Here is a 17,609-nt window from a genome sequence, read left to right as displayed (position 1 = left end):
TACATGTTCAAGCATTCTACTTGGTATTAGAGTGCACTTTATTATTATCACAACATCATAAATGCTGTTTTTTTATTTTTTTATTTTCAGTTAGCATTGAGCAACAAACAAAGCACAAGAGAAATAGCTACAGGTACAGAACAATTAAAACATTATAAACTTGGCAATACAGAACAATGATATAGAATTTAGAAGTTGTCAGAAGGCAAGAAAAGAAAATAGAAATAAGGAATACTAATTTTCACAACTCACATGATGGAAAGTCAAAAAGGTATGGTCTGACATTAGTAATGTTGAAGATTAAATGTATTACTACAGGAGAGAATAAAGACCTACTTCTGATTGTATTGTTTAAAATTGTTTGGTTTTGTTGTTACCATGTCCTTGTAATTTTTGAAAAGTCACTATAGAAAATAATTTGGTCAGTCACACACACCTATTTTGAGTACCTTATTTTGCAGAAATGATAGTTCAGACTTACAACAGCACTCAAGAGTATTTTCAAGCTACACACAACAACAGTGTTATCAGTAAGTAGGTATGTATGTGTGTTAAAGGTCTGCTATGCACTAGGTTACACACTAATTATTGTGGGAGATTTAACAAACACACAAGATGGGATCTTGGCTCTCAACAAAACTTCAAGTCTTGATGAAAGAAGACAGTTGCTGACACGCAAATAGCTGATATATTTTAAACGGTTAACTTATGGGAGATTCCAAAACATCTTTCACATGCATCCCAAATCCTATGTAACACCATGTAAGGAATTTTCATTCCCATGGGAAGCTCCTGGAAGGAGAACAAGACTGTCCATCTTTATGCAAAGTAGGCCAGGTGTCTGTTTCTGTTCCTAAGGTGAGGTATAGAACACACTAAGAACAAGCAACACCTATAATCCTTAGTAGTATATTTTTTTCAATTTTTTTAAATTTATCGATTTCAGAGAGAGAGGAAGGGGAGAAGAGAGAGAGAAACACTGATTTGTTGTTTCACTTATTTATGTGTTCTTTGGTTGATTATTATTATTATTATTGACAGACAGAGTCAGAGAGAGGGGACAGACAGAAAGGGAGAGAGATGAGAAGCATCAATTCTTCATTGTGGCACCTTAGTTGTTCACTGATTTGATTGCTTTCTCATATGTGCCTTGATGGTGGGAGGGGGGGACTACAGCAAGGCGAGTGACCCCTTGCTCAAGCCAGCGACCTTGGGCTTTAAGCCAGTGACCTTTGGGATCAAGCCAGCGACCATAGGGTTATGTCTATGATTTCGTGCTCAAGCTGGATGAGCCTGCACTCAAGCTGGACAAGCCTGCACTCAAGCTGGTGACCTCAGAGTTCTGAACCTGGGTTCTCCATGTCCCAGTCCAACACTCTATCCACTACACCACTGCCTGGTCAGGCCATTGGTTGATTCTTGTATGTGCCCTAACTAAGGATCAAGCCTGCAACCTTGGCATAGCAGGAGAATGCTCTAACCAAATGAGTTTACCTAGCCAGGGCTTCCTTAGCAGTTTTTAAATTGTGCATGCTATCATTTTATATTCCTCTGAGCAAGCTTGTATCTTTTCATTTACTTTACCTAATAAAGACAGTAAAAGATGATTGTGAACACATGAAACTATAGGCTTACAGTTTCTGTCTTGATTGAAACAATAAAGGAGATGGAAATAATCTTTTATCTCTTCCTCCACAGGCATTCTTCAGAGACTATGCTGTTAGACTTGCGTAGTTCTGTCAGGCCCCAAAGATGCGAAAGCTATGTCAATTGTAGTAGAACCTAGGGCCATCCAGGCATTTGAAGAATCATATCTTTGACCAAAGGGCTGGAAGCATCTTAGAAAATTCTTCACTTGACCAGAGTGTGAGTCCTATGATTTCCATCTCACTTGATTTTTTTTAAAAAAACACAGTGTTGATTCTTTCCTAATACTGTAGTCTGTACACTCCACAAGGGTAAGGATGATGGCTTTCTTCATCCCTAGTACATGGATGTTCAACACATGCTGGAGAAGTGAACAAAAGTTCATGCAATCACTGCAACTTTGTCAAATAATATGCTAAATGTTTGATCTCTGTTAACTCATCTGACTGTCTCAGCAATTTGTGAGATAGGTTTTACTAGCTGCTCTCATTTTACAGCTGGGGAAGCAGATCAGAGAGGTTAAAGCTACTATGTTGAGTAAGAACATACACAGCTTATAAGAAGGAAAGTCAGGATTTAAAACTAAATCTAACACCAAAGACCAGTGTTTGATGACATCTAGCTGTTCAGGAGTTGATTTTGATCCTTTAGAAAGAAGGCAATGTAGGTAGGTTCCTTTGGTGGAAAAGATGGTAAAAAGCAGAAAAGAGGATGGGAAAGAAAGGTCAGAGAGGTGAAAACACCAAGGAGAAAGAAATTCAAGTCACAACAGAATAAAGTGAAAAAGAACGGGCGAGGAAAGGAGAAATGGACAGAGGCAAGGCAAATAAGCATGGTAAAATACTTTATGGGGTTTAGTAATAAATTTGCAAATAGGAAGATGGCAAAAATAACTCCAAATGCAGAGGAAAGTTATTTAATTCCATATTCTAGTTTCATCCTCAGTAAATAATAAAAGCACCAACAAAAATAGACGTGATGTGAGAATTAAATAATCTCTGGGAAGTGCCTACCACGGTGCTTAACACAATGTAAAAACTTACTCCATATTGGCTATCATCAGTGATAAATATTCTATTATGCAATTTGAGGCAACTGTCTCTCCCTTCCCAAGCCTCCATTTTCTCATTTGTAATTGCAACAGATAGATTAGAGTCTCTAGAGTCCCTTTCAGCCAACAACATTCTATGATTTTATGTTTTAAAATGTACTGCATTTTTGAAAATCTGGTAATACAGTAAAATGATGGAGTGAAGATGGTGGGACTCCAAGTAGCAAAACCTTGTAAGCAGCTGGAAACATCTGTACTTTACATAGCAAATCTAAAATACAAAAACATTCAAACACAAGCATACAGGCACACAGAATTAAACACACAGTCCAAAAATAAATAAATAAACCATTAAAAGTCCAAAGAAAGGTGAATAAAAAAGTGTTTGATAATTTGTTATAAATGGGAAAAAGAACATTGAAAACTCTTTATAGTCTCATTTTTTACATATTTTCCTCTTACTATTTTAGACACTTTTCCATGTAAACATCGTTGCTGGTATTTAGCTGCATGTATACCACCACTTTATTATTATATATTTTCCAAAAGTATCATTTACATTTTCTTTCTTTTTTATCATGATTTTACCAGATAGGAAGGCCCCACCCCCCATGTTGTTGCAGATACAGGCTCTTAAACAGATTACAATGTTAAGCAATGTAGCCTTATAACACTCAGTGAGTTTGAAAATCATTTCTATATGCAGTAGAAATAATATTCTTTCAGAAATAAAATAAATAATGGGTGAGAAACAATTTTAAAATGAGAAAATGGCAGCGCTAACTCCGTATTGGCACGTAGTAACATGATATGCAGGTACCCAGTAACATTACTAGAGATGGTTAAGTTACTGTAACTTCTGAAAGAGCCTGAGTCAGCTTGGTTATGAAAGAGAGTGACTCTTAAGAGCTTCATCACCTCCAGTCCTTGGATACTAAAGCACTTACTCACTCATCCCAGTTAAGTGCTACTATTTTAAGTTCAAAGTAGAAAGCTTCTTTTGGGTGGTAATGATAGTTTAAAATAAATAATGATGGGTGTTAGGGGAAAGCCTCTTTTAAGCATCTACCATGTTTCCCCCTTACACCCCCAGTCAAGTTTTACTACAATCTGTGCTTCCTTATTCCTTATCAGTATTCGTGATCCAGGTCATTAAACAGTTTATGAGCTACAGACTAGTCCTTCTCCACCTCCCTCCCTTGTTACATCACCGGTATTCAGAATTCTGTGTATAAACTTTAAAGCCATGTTTGCGTGACCACCTGGGAAGGCATCAGGATGACCTGGAACTCCCTGGCAAGAGGGAACACCCTAGAGCCACTCTTTACATCACCAAGACAGATGCTTTTATATATGAGCTGATATTTGATTCTTTATCTTCTCAAAGAACCATATAAAAGCAGTTTATACAAAAGACCCTGAAAATTTCATGCAACTTCATGATATCTGACAAAAATGCATGACATCAGTATTTCTTCATTTTATATTCATAGACAGCGGTTTTGACTATGGTTTAATTAACCATTTCTACCAGGAGAACTTAAGTCATGTATCAAAAGTTCAACACACACACACACACACACACACACACACACACACTCAGTAGTAATTTTAAAGAGATAAACAGCCTAAAGTTTCCACATTGCTTCTTGTATGTATATTTCATATTCAATCTACACTCTTGGTATTTTATAATAGAGACAATTACCACTTAGTCTCATCTTTATGAAGATAGTTCATTCATTAAATAAATCAATTTTTATTGCATGCTTGCCACTTCAAGTGAAATTATAGTCAAATGAAAGTTATATTAAAATATATCTTAGCAAAAATGCATTAACTTAACAGCTTTTATCAAACTCTGACCACTTTTAGCTTATATCACATATAATTTACTATCTATCCATCAAAGGTATAAGAAGAGGAGACAATATTAATGTTCCAGTATAGGGTAAGATGATTCTTGTGAAAGCCTAAGAGTGTTCAGACATGACACTGCTCTTAGCAGGAAAGTATACTCATAAGTAATTTCACACAAACTTTGACTATTTGGGCCTAGTGATTAAGATAACTATGCCTTGGGCTTGGGGTACTCCCTTTGGGCAGTACTATAAGGGAAGAGACCCTGCTCTCTGCCTCCCTTGTCTCCTACATCATGAAAAAGATAAATATGCCATCTTCAGACCAAAACATTGAAAAGCACAGTAATAAAACAAGCAAATGAAAAGAACCTTTTCAAGTTTATAATTTAGCCTGACAAGGCAGTGGTGTATTGGATAGAGAGTTGACCTAGGATGCTGAGGACCCACATTCAAAACCTGAGGCTGCCGACTTCAGCACAGGGGGCACCAGATTGAGCATGGGATCATAGACATGACCCCATGAACACTAGCTTGAGCCCAAAGGTCGCTGATATGAGGCCCAAGGTTGCTGGCTTGAGCCTAAAGTCACTGCCTTGAGCAAGGGGTCACTGCTTCAGCTGGAGCCCCCAGTCAAGGCACATATGAGAAAGCAGTCAAGGAACAACTAAGGAGCAGCAAAGAAGAACTGATGCTTCTCATCCCTCTCTCCCTTCCTGTCTGTTTTTCTCTCTCCAAAAAAAAGTCTATAATTTATTTTCACCATATCTTAATTCAATTTATTAGAAATGTACAGAATCTTAGAATTGTTAAACACTAAATAAGTTATGTCTTTTCAAATCTAGAAGAAACTTTTACTCAGCAACAGATATAAAAAACGTCCATCCTTAGATTTCATTGTATTAGTTAAATGAGGTGCTCTTTTGGTAATTTCTTCCAAATGAAAACAAACTCAGATGTTAAACAGCTAAATTTATTTAAGTAAGTTTAATAATTAAAACTGATTTCTAAACCTCATATGTAAATTTAGATTTGGACAATCTCTAAATTTTTCCAGATCTAAATTTCTCTTATACCAAATATACTAAATTTCCTAAATTTCCTATACTAAACATATTAAATTTCTCTTTATTACTTAGCACAAATTTGTTACTTGGTTTATCCCTTGAAAAAATAACTTTCATTTTTAAGAGTTAAATTCATTTTTTTAAAGATTTTATTTACTGATTTTCCAGAGGGGAGAGTGAAAATTATCAACTCATCATTACTTGACCTTAGTTGTTGCTTGTCCTATGTGCACTGACCAGACGCCCAGGGTTTCGACCTGGCAACTTCAGCATTCCAGGTCAACACTTTATCCACTGCACCACCACAGGTCAGGAATCGTTTCTTTCATAGTACTACCGCTTTTCAAAGATTCTGACCATTCCTCTTTCTAGAAAGGTAGTATAATTACTAGACAGATAAATAGATTAATATTCTAGGAAAGAAAAGTTCAAATAGACCTATTTTTTAATTAACAAGTTTTATTTTTCAATGATCTAATTTCAATTCTTTGTTACGCAAAAAGAGTTGTATTTTTGGATAATCGATTATGATACCCAGCTAATATACAATATAAAAAGAACTCAAAATTTACTCCTATGTTAACTTGGCCTGTGGTGGCATTGACCTGGAATGCTGAAGTCACCCGTTTGAAACCCTGGGGCTTCCTGGTCACATACGACAAGCAAGCAAGGAATAACAAAAGTGAAGGAACTATGAGTTGATATTCTCGCTCACCCACCCACAACCCTGGAAAATCAATAAATGAGTTCTTAAAAAAAATTTTTTACTTGTATTTTAAATATTCCAACCAGTCATCTTTTATCTTACGATTTACAATGAAAAGCACCAGGAAACATATAACACATACATAGGATTAGACATTTAAATTCTTGATGCTTTATTATTTTTTTAACTCAAGACTTTCCTTTTATTGATAAACATAAATAAAAAACAATCTGGGAAAGGAAAAAACAATTCTCTAAGTATAAACACCTAAAAAAAGATTTTTAACTCAAGTCTTGATATGGAATTGAAACTGGAGGAAAGCTGAGGGAGTGTGGCGATGGGGAACTGGGAAGGGAGGGGGGGAAGATGGGTGTGGGGTAGAAAGGGGAGGTGCTTAAACAACCATTTTCTTGAGTAATCTGTGGTTGGAGTGTCTAGCTCAGCAAGCTGGATTATGAATTTCCTCATATTGAAGATGCTTACACATATGAAAATCCACTTAAAAAAAGAGCATTTGTGAGACTGGGCTGCAGGCACGTGCACTTCAGACACAGTGGCCCTGTAATTACAACCAGAACCAAGGCACAATCTGCCCACATTTTCCTAAATCAGGAAGAAGTCTGGCATAGCTGGCTGCAGGACTTAAAAACAGATCAAACCTATATTAAGGCACAGCCTTTGAGGCTTTGGTAGAAAAACAGCTTATTGAGTGGGTGAATCCTGACCTAGACACCTTGATCTTTGGTTCATGACCCTGTCAGAGCCAGACAAGGGCTCCCGGACTATGAATTAAACTGTTTGATTCCTCCGCCCACAGACACACAAAGCCCTGTACTCTCTCAGCTGTTACATAAGAGCCTCTGGAATCCTCGGATGGTGTTTGTAAATAGCACTGCCATGCTCAGGGCACCCACGTGTCAAATGTTGACGTGACTGCGTGTAATCGGAAGGCGAGAAAGCATCAACAAGCTCCAAAGAAAAACCTTCCATTTTTTTGGCCCCCCGAAGGAGCATATAAACGTCAATAAATTATCTCTAAAGGTGATTTCTTTCTTTTTCTTGCTTTTCTCCCTTTCACCTCCCTCCCCTCCCCCCAAAAAATAATCACTGCATGGAAGAACTGGATGAAGTGACCAATCTCTACTGCATTTCTTTCCTTCTTTAAGTAATTCCTGACCTAAAGAGAGCATCAAAATTAACTTCCCTACCTAATTAAATTTAAGGTGACTTCTGTAATTTCATCGATGTATTCTGAATGCACTTTGTGTCTGCTCTCATCCTAAGACGACTTCTTTTTATTTGCTTATTTACTTCAGTGTGGACTGAAATATTATGAAAGGAATTACACACCACTGGAGACATACTAAGTAGGCAAATGGTTTGCAAAGTGACAACTGACAGCCAATGGTTTTGTTTGGGTGAACAGAAACACAATTTAGTATTTTGCCTGTCTTTTTATTAAAAATTTCACCCACATCTACATTTAATTTATATTTTACAATGAATTTGTGAACAGGAAACAAATTCATTCCTTAAAGAAGCTAAATTCTTACCAATAATGTCCCCAACTAAGTTTTGGGGATTTTTTTGTCTTTGGTTTTTTTTACCCCTGAATATGAAAAGTTTCCCATAACCTTCAGAATTATTTAAAACATGACAATATATAACAATGCAATAAATAAATAAAGCAAAACTATCAGTAGTAAATTAAACTTCTGTTTCTTAAAATACTCTGTAATGCCTGACCTGTGGTGGCGCAGTGGATCAAGCATCGACCTGGAATGTTGAGGTCGCCAGTTCAAAACCCTGGGCTTGCCTGGTCAAGGCACATATGGGAGTTGATGCTTCCTGCTCCTCCCCCCTTCTCTCTCTTTCTCTTTCTCTATCTCTCTCTCTCTCTGTCTCTCTTCTCTAAAATGAATAAATAAAAAATAATTTGAAAATACTCTGCAACAAAATCTGAAGCATGGGTTTTAAGTCATTTCTTTAAAAATTCCTTGTACTGTATTTCTTATACACATAATAAAATGGTTTTTAAATTAGATATTACCCATTTTCTGTAAGTGTCTATAAATTCCCTACTTTAACTAAGAATCACACTAAAGAGTAAACAGGTTAAATTTCAAAATACTGAACATTTAGTTACCAAAGTCAATAATCAAATGTCCTTTCCAATTTTGATTTTCAGTAGAAACACAAAATCAAGGGATAACCATTAAAAAGGTAAGTCTTTATAGCAAAATATCTATTAGCTTTGTTTTCCCCAAGCAACAATGTGGTAGACATTCAAAAATTAAATATAACTGTTTCTTAATGTCAAGTATAAATATTCTGCCTTCCTAGGAGAAAACAACATTTTGGTGGCTGAATTAGAACATAGATAGATTAAATCTAGAGTACAAAGTTTAATATGTGCTTTCCTGCTAAAATGTACCTGCTTCTCCTTTCACTAAAACAAATAATATATGTGGTGAGTATTTTTAGTTTGGAGGATTTCTCTTTCCTCACGTTTGAAAAGTATCCATTTATAGTATTTCTCCTGTCATGGTTATGTTTGGTACATTAAAATATAAATGTAAATGAATTAATGTTTGAAAAATGAATTTACTTTTTAAGAAGCGCACTTTAATTTTATGAACTATCACACTTTAATTGCAGAATGACTTCTTGTTCTGTTACGAAGTATGCAGTAAAACAAATAAAAAGCTAATAATTATCCAAACTAATTAGAGAGTGTCTAAAAGCAATCCATTTAATGCAAAAATCATGAAAGGTTATAAAAGAATTGAGAGAATTTTATAGCCCATGGCAAATATAAAAAATCTATAACTTCAAAGTAAGAGACTTCAAACAAAAATGGAAAAAGTGCTGAGAGAACAAACAGATTAAGAAATAAATTAATAGGAACAAGAGTATATTAGGGATGGAATCTGGGTGTGATAGCTTTGTATTATTTTCAGGCTCTGCTGCTTTCCTTTAGAAGCAGCAAAACTAATAATTAAGGTAATTTTAAAGATGCCCTTGTTTCTTAATGCAGACAGGGAAGAAAAAAATAAGGAATAACTCAGCTCATGTTATATGCTCTGGGTTTCACTATCATTACCGTATTTACCCATGTATAACACACACCTTTTTTTGGAAAAAATTGGGGTCTGAAAACTGGATGGGTCTTATATGGTGTTTGTGGCATTTCAAATGCCATAGATAGAACTGAAGACGAGGCAATATATGAAGACTGATCTGTCATCAGACACAGAGGAGGACAAGCTAACAGATGGGAGTTTTGACAGTGATGAGGAGTTGTATGAGTTTTATAATGAATAAAACTTGAGTTCAATAACTTCATGTAATATTTTTTTTTTCAAATTTCGGGGTCTCAAAATCAAGGTGCGTCTTATACATGGGAGCGTCTTATACATGGGGAAATATGGCATTTAAGCCTATTCTATATTGCAAGACAAAAAATATACCAACTTGAGGAAACTACAACAAAAACCCATCCTTAGAGTTGGGTGAGTAGTTTCCATTAAAGTATAATCTGGACATAGACACTAGATTTATTACTCTATCAAGAAAATAAGTGACTTGATAAGGCAGGTTATGGCAACAGCTAATGAGACATGACAAGAGTAATTAGAATTATCATTTTTAGCAGCATCCACAGAACTGTGAAATTCTCTAAATAATAAAAGTAGCAAATAAAAAATATCAATACTATTTATGTCATACCTTAATGGAAGATCACTTGAGTCTACAGCTGATCATAGATAATTTCGCTCTCTGGTGAGAGCAGTCCATCTGCAAAAATTCACAGCCTTATGTTTTCTGTTTGTTTGTTTGTTTTTTAATACAGTGTATCTTCTGTAGTAATTATTTATAAAAATCAATGCTAAAAACATAAACACAAATAAATATATCCTATTTTCTATATATCTAATTTGTTTGAAAGGATTAAATTTTTATTTTATTTTTTTTTAGTGTGACAGAGAGAGACCGACAGGAGGGGAGAGAGATGAGAAGCATCAACTTATACTTGAGGCACTTTAGTTGTTTATTGATTGCTTCTCATATATGCCTTAACCGGGAGGTTCCAGCCAAGCCAATGACCTCTTACCCCTCACTCCCCACTCAAGCCAGTGACCATGAGGTCATGTCAATATCCCATACTCAAGCTGATAACCCTACGCTCAAGATGGTGAACCCGGGCTCAAGCCGGATGAGCCGCACTCAAGCTGGCGACCTCGGGGTTTCGAACCTGGGTCCTCAGCATCCCAGAGGTTGATGCTCTATCCACTGTGCCACTACTTGGTCAGGCTAAAAGGATTATAATTTTTAGAAGTGCATTAAAAAAGCAAAGATGGAGTACTACACTCAAACCCACTGAGCACTCCTTTGAATATTGTGAAGATACTTGTATAAAAATCTGTTAAAGTAGTCAGCTGAAGTTTTTCACAAAGTGTTAGTGTTAAGAGAAAACAAGAAAGGGTAAGTACAAGTAAGCTACTCATTTCTCCCATAAGTAGGACCAGACCTATATTCCACCTATTGCTTCCATTATCATCAATATGTCAACTTCTTGATGGGTTAAAGGTTCTAACCTGAGCGTCTAACTTATGCCTGTCACAAATATACAACATACCTACAAGAATCACCATAATCATTCTCTTAAGAAGTCAAATTCTGGGTCATTTCCACAGTTCTTCCTTGAAAAAGTAATGATCACAGTAATTGTATAAAGCCAAGACATCTCCTTATTGAGTAGAATAACAGGTATACATTATTAAAGCAGAATGCTTCAATGATCATTGATCCCCCCCCCCCCCAGTTATCACTCATGGCCCCAAGCTATGGGATCCAACTGGCAGCAATCCAACATTCTCATCAGTATAAGAAGAGAGATAAGCATTACTCAACAAGAAGAATGTCTGGTATCTAGAATTACATAAAGTTAGAAATTCAAATAAACCAACCCCAAGTAATTCACCTGTGTGTACAAAACTCTAAGTCCTAATTTCACAGGGACTAGTCCTAAAAGTCTCTACTCATTTTATTATTAATAAGTTTGGAAAAATTCTGTTGGTGTCTGTAAAGACTGTGGCCATGTGCTGTAAAACATGGGAGAGCCATCAACATTCTGACCCTAACTTTTCTTCACTTCATCCTGGCATCATGAAGACTGTGGCAGAGCAATTTCTTTCGCAACCCTATTTTACGTCTATAATGTACTACAGTATCAGTACACAGAAACAGAATTCTTTGCTTAAGCGCAAGAAATGTTTTGTCATTTTAATTTTAAGCTACACACTTGGCAGCAGTTTTAGCCATTCCTTTTAACATTTGGGTTGCATCTCCTGAATTAACTGGAAAATGGCTAAGTAACTGAATATACATGAGAAAAGTTTCTTGCAATTATATATTAAGCCCTGTTCACCAAGTCATGTAACCTATCACCTGTCAAATGAATCATCTCAGAGAAGTCCTAAGGGTTCACATTCATCACTAAAAACAATGGTAAACTTTTGTGTAATTAAGTATCCTTCTTCTTTTCATCTATGAGAGAAAGGCAACTACATAAAACTTGATGGCATCACATTTCTAGAAAAATATCCTTAGCCTCACACAAGTAAATTCAAACAGTACCTACATTTCTTTGCATAAGACAGGAGATATTTTCTGAAAGTCACATAGATTATCAATGGTATGCGTTTTTATCAAAACTTTATTGATATCATCAACATAAAATAAAATCCACTCTATAAAGTATATGATTCAGGGTCTTTTAGAGTTGTACAATCATTACTATCTAGTTGTAGAATATTTTCAACATCCCTACAAGAAACCTCATGTTGATTGGCAGTGAGTGAGTCCCCTTTCCCTTGTCTCCAGCCCCTAGCAATTACTAATCTACTTTAGTCTCTTTAAATGTGACTATTTTGGACATTTCATATCAGTGGAATCATACTGTATGTGACCTTTTCCTACTTCTTTCAAGGTTCACCTGTGTTGTAGCATGTATCAGTAATCCATTTTTTTATTGCTGAATAATATTCCATTGTATGAATATACACTACAGTTTATGTATATATGGACATCTGGGTAATTCCAATTTTTGAAAATTATTAGTAATGCTGCTATGAGTATTCAAACACAAGTTTCTGCATAGAAAACTATGAATTAAGTCTTCTTTTATGACTTTCCCTATGTAGCCTACATTATAGCTACACTTTTATTCTTAATAGTAATGAGGCTACACAGCACAGTGGGTAAATGAGCTCTCGAGACAGGATGCCTAACTTCCCATCTTAGCTAAGCCATCTACTGGCTGTAGAAACTTGGACAAGTTATTTTACCTCACTCCGCTTCAGCTTTCTTACCTGAGATGCGGATGATATGTAATAACACCTATCTCTACATTTGTGATGAAAATTAAATGACCTATCTTACAATATCATAAACCATTAACACAACTTAATCTATTTTGAACACAAAGGCATTTATGCAAAAAAACATTTAAGTAAAGAAAAACTTATTCTGAGGTATATTTTGATAAGTCATGTTAACACAATCACATGACTGATGAAGTAGAACTCTGTTTAACATTTGTTTCCAGGAAAATAGTTTTAAAATATCTGATCATGTGATAGAATGGTATAGAAACAAATTGGGGAAATCTGAATAAGATGGTAGACTCTATCAATGTCAATATGCTGGTTGTGATATTATACTACAGTTTTGCAAATGTTACTACTGGAAAAAATGAAGCAGAATGTACATGCCCAATGAGTATTATTTCCTACAACTCCATATGAATCTAAAAGTATCTCAATAAAAAATTTAAGTAAGAGTATGTAATCCCAGTATTAATTTACTAACTGTATGTGGACAATGGATGACTTTAATTTTTTTTTTTTTTTTGTATTTTTCTGAAGCTGGAAACGGGGGGGAGAGAGTCAGACAGACTCCCGCATGCGCCCGACCGGGATCCACCTGGCACGCCCACCAGGGGCAACGCTCTGCCCACCAGGGGCCGATGCTCTGCCCCTCCGGGGGGTCGCTCTGCCGCGACCAGAGCCACTCTAGCGCCTGGGGCAGAGGCCAAGGAGCCATCCCCAGTGCCCAGGCCATCCTTGCTCCAATGGAGCCTTGGCTGCGGGAGGGGAAGAGAGAGACAGAGAGGAAGGAGAGGGGGGTGGAGAAGCAAATGGGCGCTTCTCCTATGTGCCCTGGCCGGGAATCGAACCCGGGTCCCCCGCATGCCAGGCCGACGCTCTACTGCTGAGCCAACCGGCCAGGGCCGACAATGGATGACTTTAGAAGTTACATTTAAGAAAAAAGTACCATCATTACTATTGTCATCACCAAGACCTTTTACATTATTTTTCTCTTATGATTGAGAATATATTACACATGTCCTAATTAAATAACATTTATTTTGCTAGTTCTGTCATTCATTAAATATTTTTCCAGTTTTTATTGAGGTGCAACTGACATAAAACATTGTGTAAGTTTAAGGTGGACAATATAATGATTTGATATATGTGTATATATATTAGAAAATGGTTACCACAATAAAGTTAGTAAATACATCACTTACCTTACATAGTTATAATTTTTGTGTGTACGCATGTGGTGAGAACTTCTATGATCTACTCTCTTAGCAAGTTTTAAATATACACCACCATATTATTAACTACAGTGGCCATGTTATACATTACATCCCAGAACTTACTCATTTTACAAATGGAAGTTTGTACCCATTGACCACCTTCACACCTCCCCCCACCCGCACTACCCTCCCATTCATTTAATCTTGACTAAGCTACCACTAGGTTCTATTAGGGAACAAAAAGACATAGAAATGAGATTTAATACTCTATCAACAGATATAAATCTAATTTTTAAAAAATATAGTATTTTCTGTGAAGCAACCAGTTCATTTTTTGTTCTATATTGTCCTTCAAAAACATTTCATCCCAATTTATTCACATCTCTTAATTTAATTCTCAGATTATTTGGAGCTTGCTTTCAAGTCAGTTTGGGTAACAACCCCTGTAAGTATAAAATACTGAGTTCTAAACTCAAGACTGCAGACAGGTTGACATTATCACTGAATTTATTTTTAATGAAAGTACTGAAAATCCACCTACTATCTTTTTCTATTTCTTGAAGCCTGGCATATTTAATAGCATTTCATGGCAAGTAGAGAAAACATAAGTCAAAGCTGATAGAATTTTCTATCTTGGAATGGGCAATCAAAATTCATTTTATTGACAAAAGATTACATATCTAAAGTCAGTGATTTTCTGCAATATACAATGTAGGATCAGAATATTGCTGGAATTGAGTAGGTAGCTATAATTATTTTTTTATTTGAGTGCTCACTTTACCCTCTCCCCTTCTGGAACTCTTCACTCCTACAATATACTAAACCAACAGATGGACTTCATAATCTCCTAAAATAATACCACAGTATTCACTGAGATTTTGCAATGAGTCAGAATAGAAACTGGAGATCCAGACCAAGTTAATACTGTATATTTGGCAAAATCATTTGTGGTTGTGTTCTCCAACACAGTTTCAAGATAACCACTGGCTCTACTTGGCAACCTGAGTCTCCCACAGTGAAGGCTCCAATTGTGAAGCTGGCTTGTGAGATTTTCCTGCTACTGCTTGTGGTGCCATTACTACTCTTAAGAACTACTGTGCAGTATGGCATAATAATTGAGAAAAATATAATTTTGATGAACCAACCCTGTCTGCTGGTCCAGGGTTTAACCTGTCCTCATGATAGAAAACAATTATAGCAAAAACAGTGGTATGGTTGTTTATAAAACTAAGAAAACTTCCTCTAGTTATTTGAGATGCTAAGTAAGACTATTAAACTCCATTAAGTTGCAATAGCAACAATTGCACTTGTGTAGAAGCCATTAAGAGCACAAAAAGGCAGAACTAATATTCCTAAGTATCAGACATTCTAGAATGTCAAACATCCATAGCTTTTGAAGACATTTTATTTCAAGGTAACTTCATAAGATCTCATAAAATTTTACCAATTTGCATTTGGGGCAAGAAGCAAAATAAGAGTTTCTGCCTAGGTGTGTCTGTGAATGAATCATCAGGGCTTTTTAATGAGGTCAGCGAGTAAGGAAATAGATTTCAATGGTGACATTTGGCTTACAGCACTGTGTATGGGTGGAGTCTTGGAGAGACTGATAGAGAAATTCTAACTTCAGCAAGTGAAACCAAAACATTAACTGCAATTTTTATTACCTAATACAAATCCAGTGCCCAAGCAGGACTTTGGAAGTCTGTCACAACAAGTCTTCCACAGGTGCATTTCACTTGCTCTGGAAGTGATGTTGACTTGCCAAGGTCTAGGCCCATGTGCCACTCATCAAAATCCTAGCCGTCTCTCTGGCTACTGGCATGGACCAGCACAATGTCAAATCCAGTTAAAGCATCAAGAAAGGAACAGTTTCGTAAATGTGTGAATTTAAACAAAGGAAGGGGACTTTCCTCATTCTGAGTTCACTTCTCAGTAACTATTAATTCTGTAAGAAAATAAGTGAAACAATACTGTTATTAAAGAAAAACTATCTATCTTGTGCTTGTCTGCCATCACTCCCCTTAATCAATTACACACGACAGTTCTATCTATGAAATTTTTAGATAATCCAGGTAGTACTAACTCTCACAGATATGGTAAATGAAGAACTGAGGTTATGTCTTTTATTACAAACTATCTGCTACATAATGATTCAAGTGATTTGTCTTTTCTAACAAAGGAAAGTGGTATTTTGTTCAGATTGGTGAGTAATATGCAGATCTTATAATCACTGAGGCTCTCATAAAACATAAATTAGCAGCTATTTTCAGCATGCAAATAGGATGCATAAAATAACAAGAGTCTAAATTTGATGATAGAAAAGAAGAAGCCATGCTTGACCTGTGGTGGCACAGTGGATAAATTGTCACCCTGGGATGCTGAGGTCACTGGTTTGAAACCCCAGGCTTGTGGGGTCAAGGCACATTCAAGAAGCAACTACTACAGAGTTGATGCTTCCCATACCTCCCTTGATTTCTCTCTTTCCTCTCTCTAAAGTCAATATATAAAATTAAAAAAAAAAAAAAGAACAAGCCTTCATGGTCCAAATTAAAATTAACTAATATAAGTAGTCTTATTTATCAATGTGAGTGGAAAATACTGTATCTATTATTATTTTAATAACTTGAAGACAGTATATGCCATATTTGAAAAGTCCCCCCAAAGTAGTTAGATACTAGTCTGTAAGCAAAATGAATTGTTTATTTTTAATTCTGAACTGCTGGAATAATTAATCATGGTTTTCTCAGCAAATAGTAAGCATTATGCTAAATTCCTGTTTTCTCTTTAATGTTTTATCAGAACTATCTAATCATCTGAGCTGTTTCTATTCCACATAGATGAGTAATACTTGTCCCTTGCCCATGGGAAACAACCTCTTGTATCAATGATTAAAGCAAACTTATGGTAACTGTTTCTTCAGAGATCAAAATAGAGTTACAACATGAACTACTGAGGACAAATCATTTCAGAAATCTTATTTATTCAGTAATGTCTATTATCATGCGTTTTCTTCTGTCCATCTTTTAATCATCATATACATGTCTTATGAACTTAAGCTTGACTTTCCAACCCTTCACTAACACTTCTGTTTAATAACATTAAGAAGATCAATATCTACTGTGTTGAAATTTACATTCTATTTCAAACCTATAATGAAACACACATGCAAATATGTAAAAGAATATAACTCACATCCAGTACTTTAACTTTCCATTAAAATGCAAATATAACAATTTCATTAGCCAGGCAACAATAGTCACAACCTTAAACCAAACAAAATTGATCTTTTTCTTGTACATCTCAACTTCCCCTAAGATACAATCTTACTTTTATGATAGATCATTTGTTGATGATTATTTCTGGATTTGGACCTACCATTACTAACCCTGACTGGAGAGAGAAAATTATAATATATGATTTAAGACTTGACATTCATATATGTATCCAACTCCCTAGACAAGCATCTGCAAAATTTTTTCACTAAATTTTAAGCAAACAACTAGAAAATAACCCTTCTTTCAGTTCCTAAACACTAGGGGAAGAGGGTGAAATCACTTAATGCAATTAAAAGTATGTCATGTAAGCAACAGCCAGCAAATAACGTATTTTATCGTCGACCTTCCCGGAGAGCCTATCCAGGCCACACTTTATTTTGCCATAGGTAGAAAACTCT

General features: G+C 35.8%; 1 protein-coding gene across 4 annotated transcripts in view; it reads right to left on the bottom strand.

Annotated features, from left to right (window-relative positions):
* Positions 1–17,609, bottom strand: part of TET2 (tet methylcytosine dioxygenase 2) — a 138,690-nt gene that overhangs the window by 119,568 nt on the left and 1,513 nt on the right. The window contains exon 2 of one of the 4 annotated variants that reach the window (XM_066387052.1): positions 10,060–10,128. The exons of the other annotated variants lie outside the window; for them this stretch is intronic. The gene's annotated coding sequence lies outside the window, so the exon portion shown is untranslated. The remainder of the gene's footprint in view (positions 1–10,059; positions 10,129–17,609) is intronic. 4 annotated transcript variants of the gene reach the window in all.

Source organism: Saccopteryx leptura, chromosome 5 (genome assembly GCF_036850995.1).
Source record: "Saccopteryx leptura isolate mSacLep1 chromosome 5, mSacLep1_pri_phased_curated, whole genome shotgun sequence".
Taxonomy (NCBI): domain Eukaryota; kingdom Metazoa; phylum Chordata; class Mammalia; order Chiroptera; family Emballonuridae; genus Saccopteryx; species Saccopteryx leptura.
This window is presented reverse-complemented; position numbering and strand designations above follow the sequence as displayed.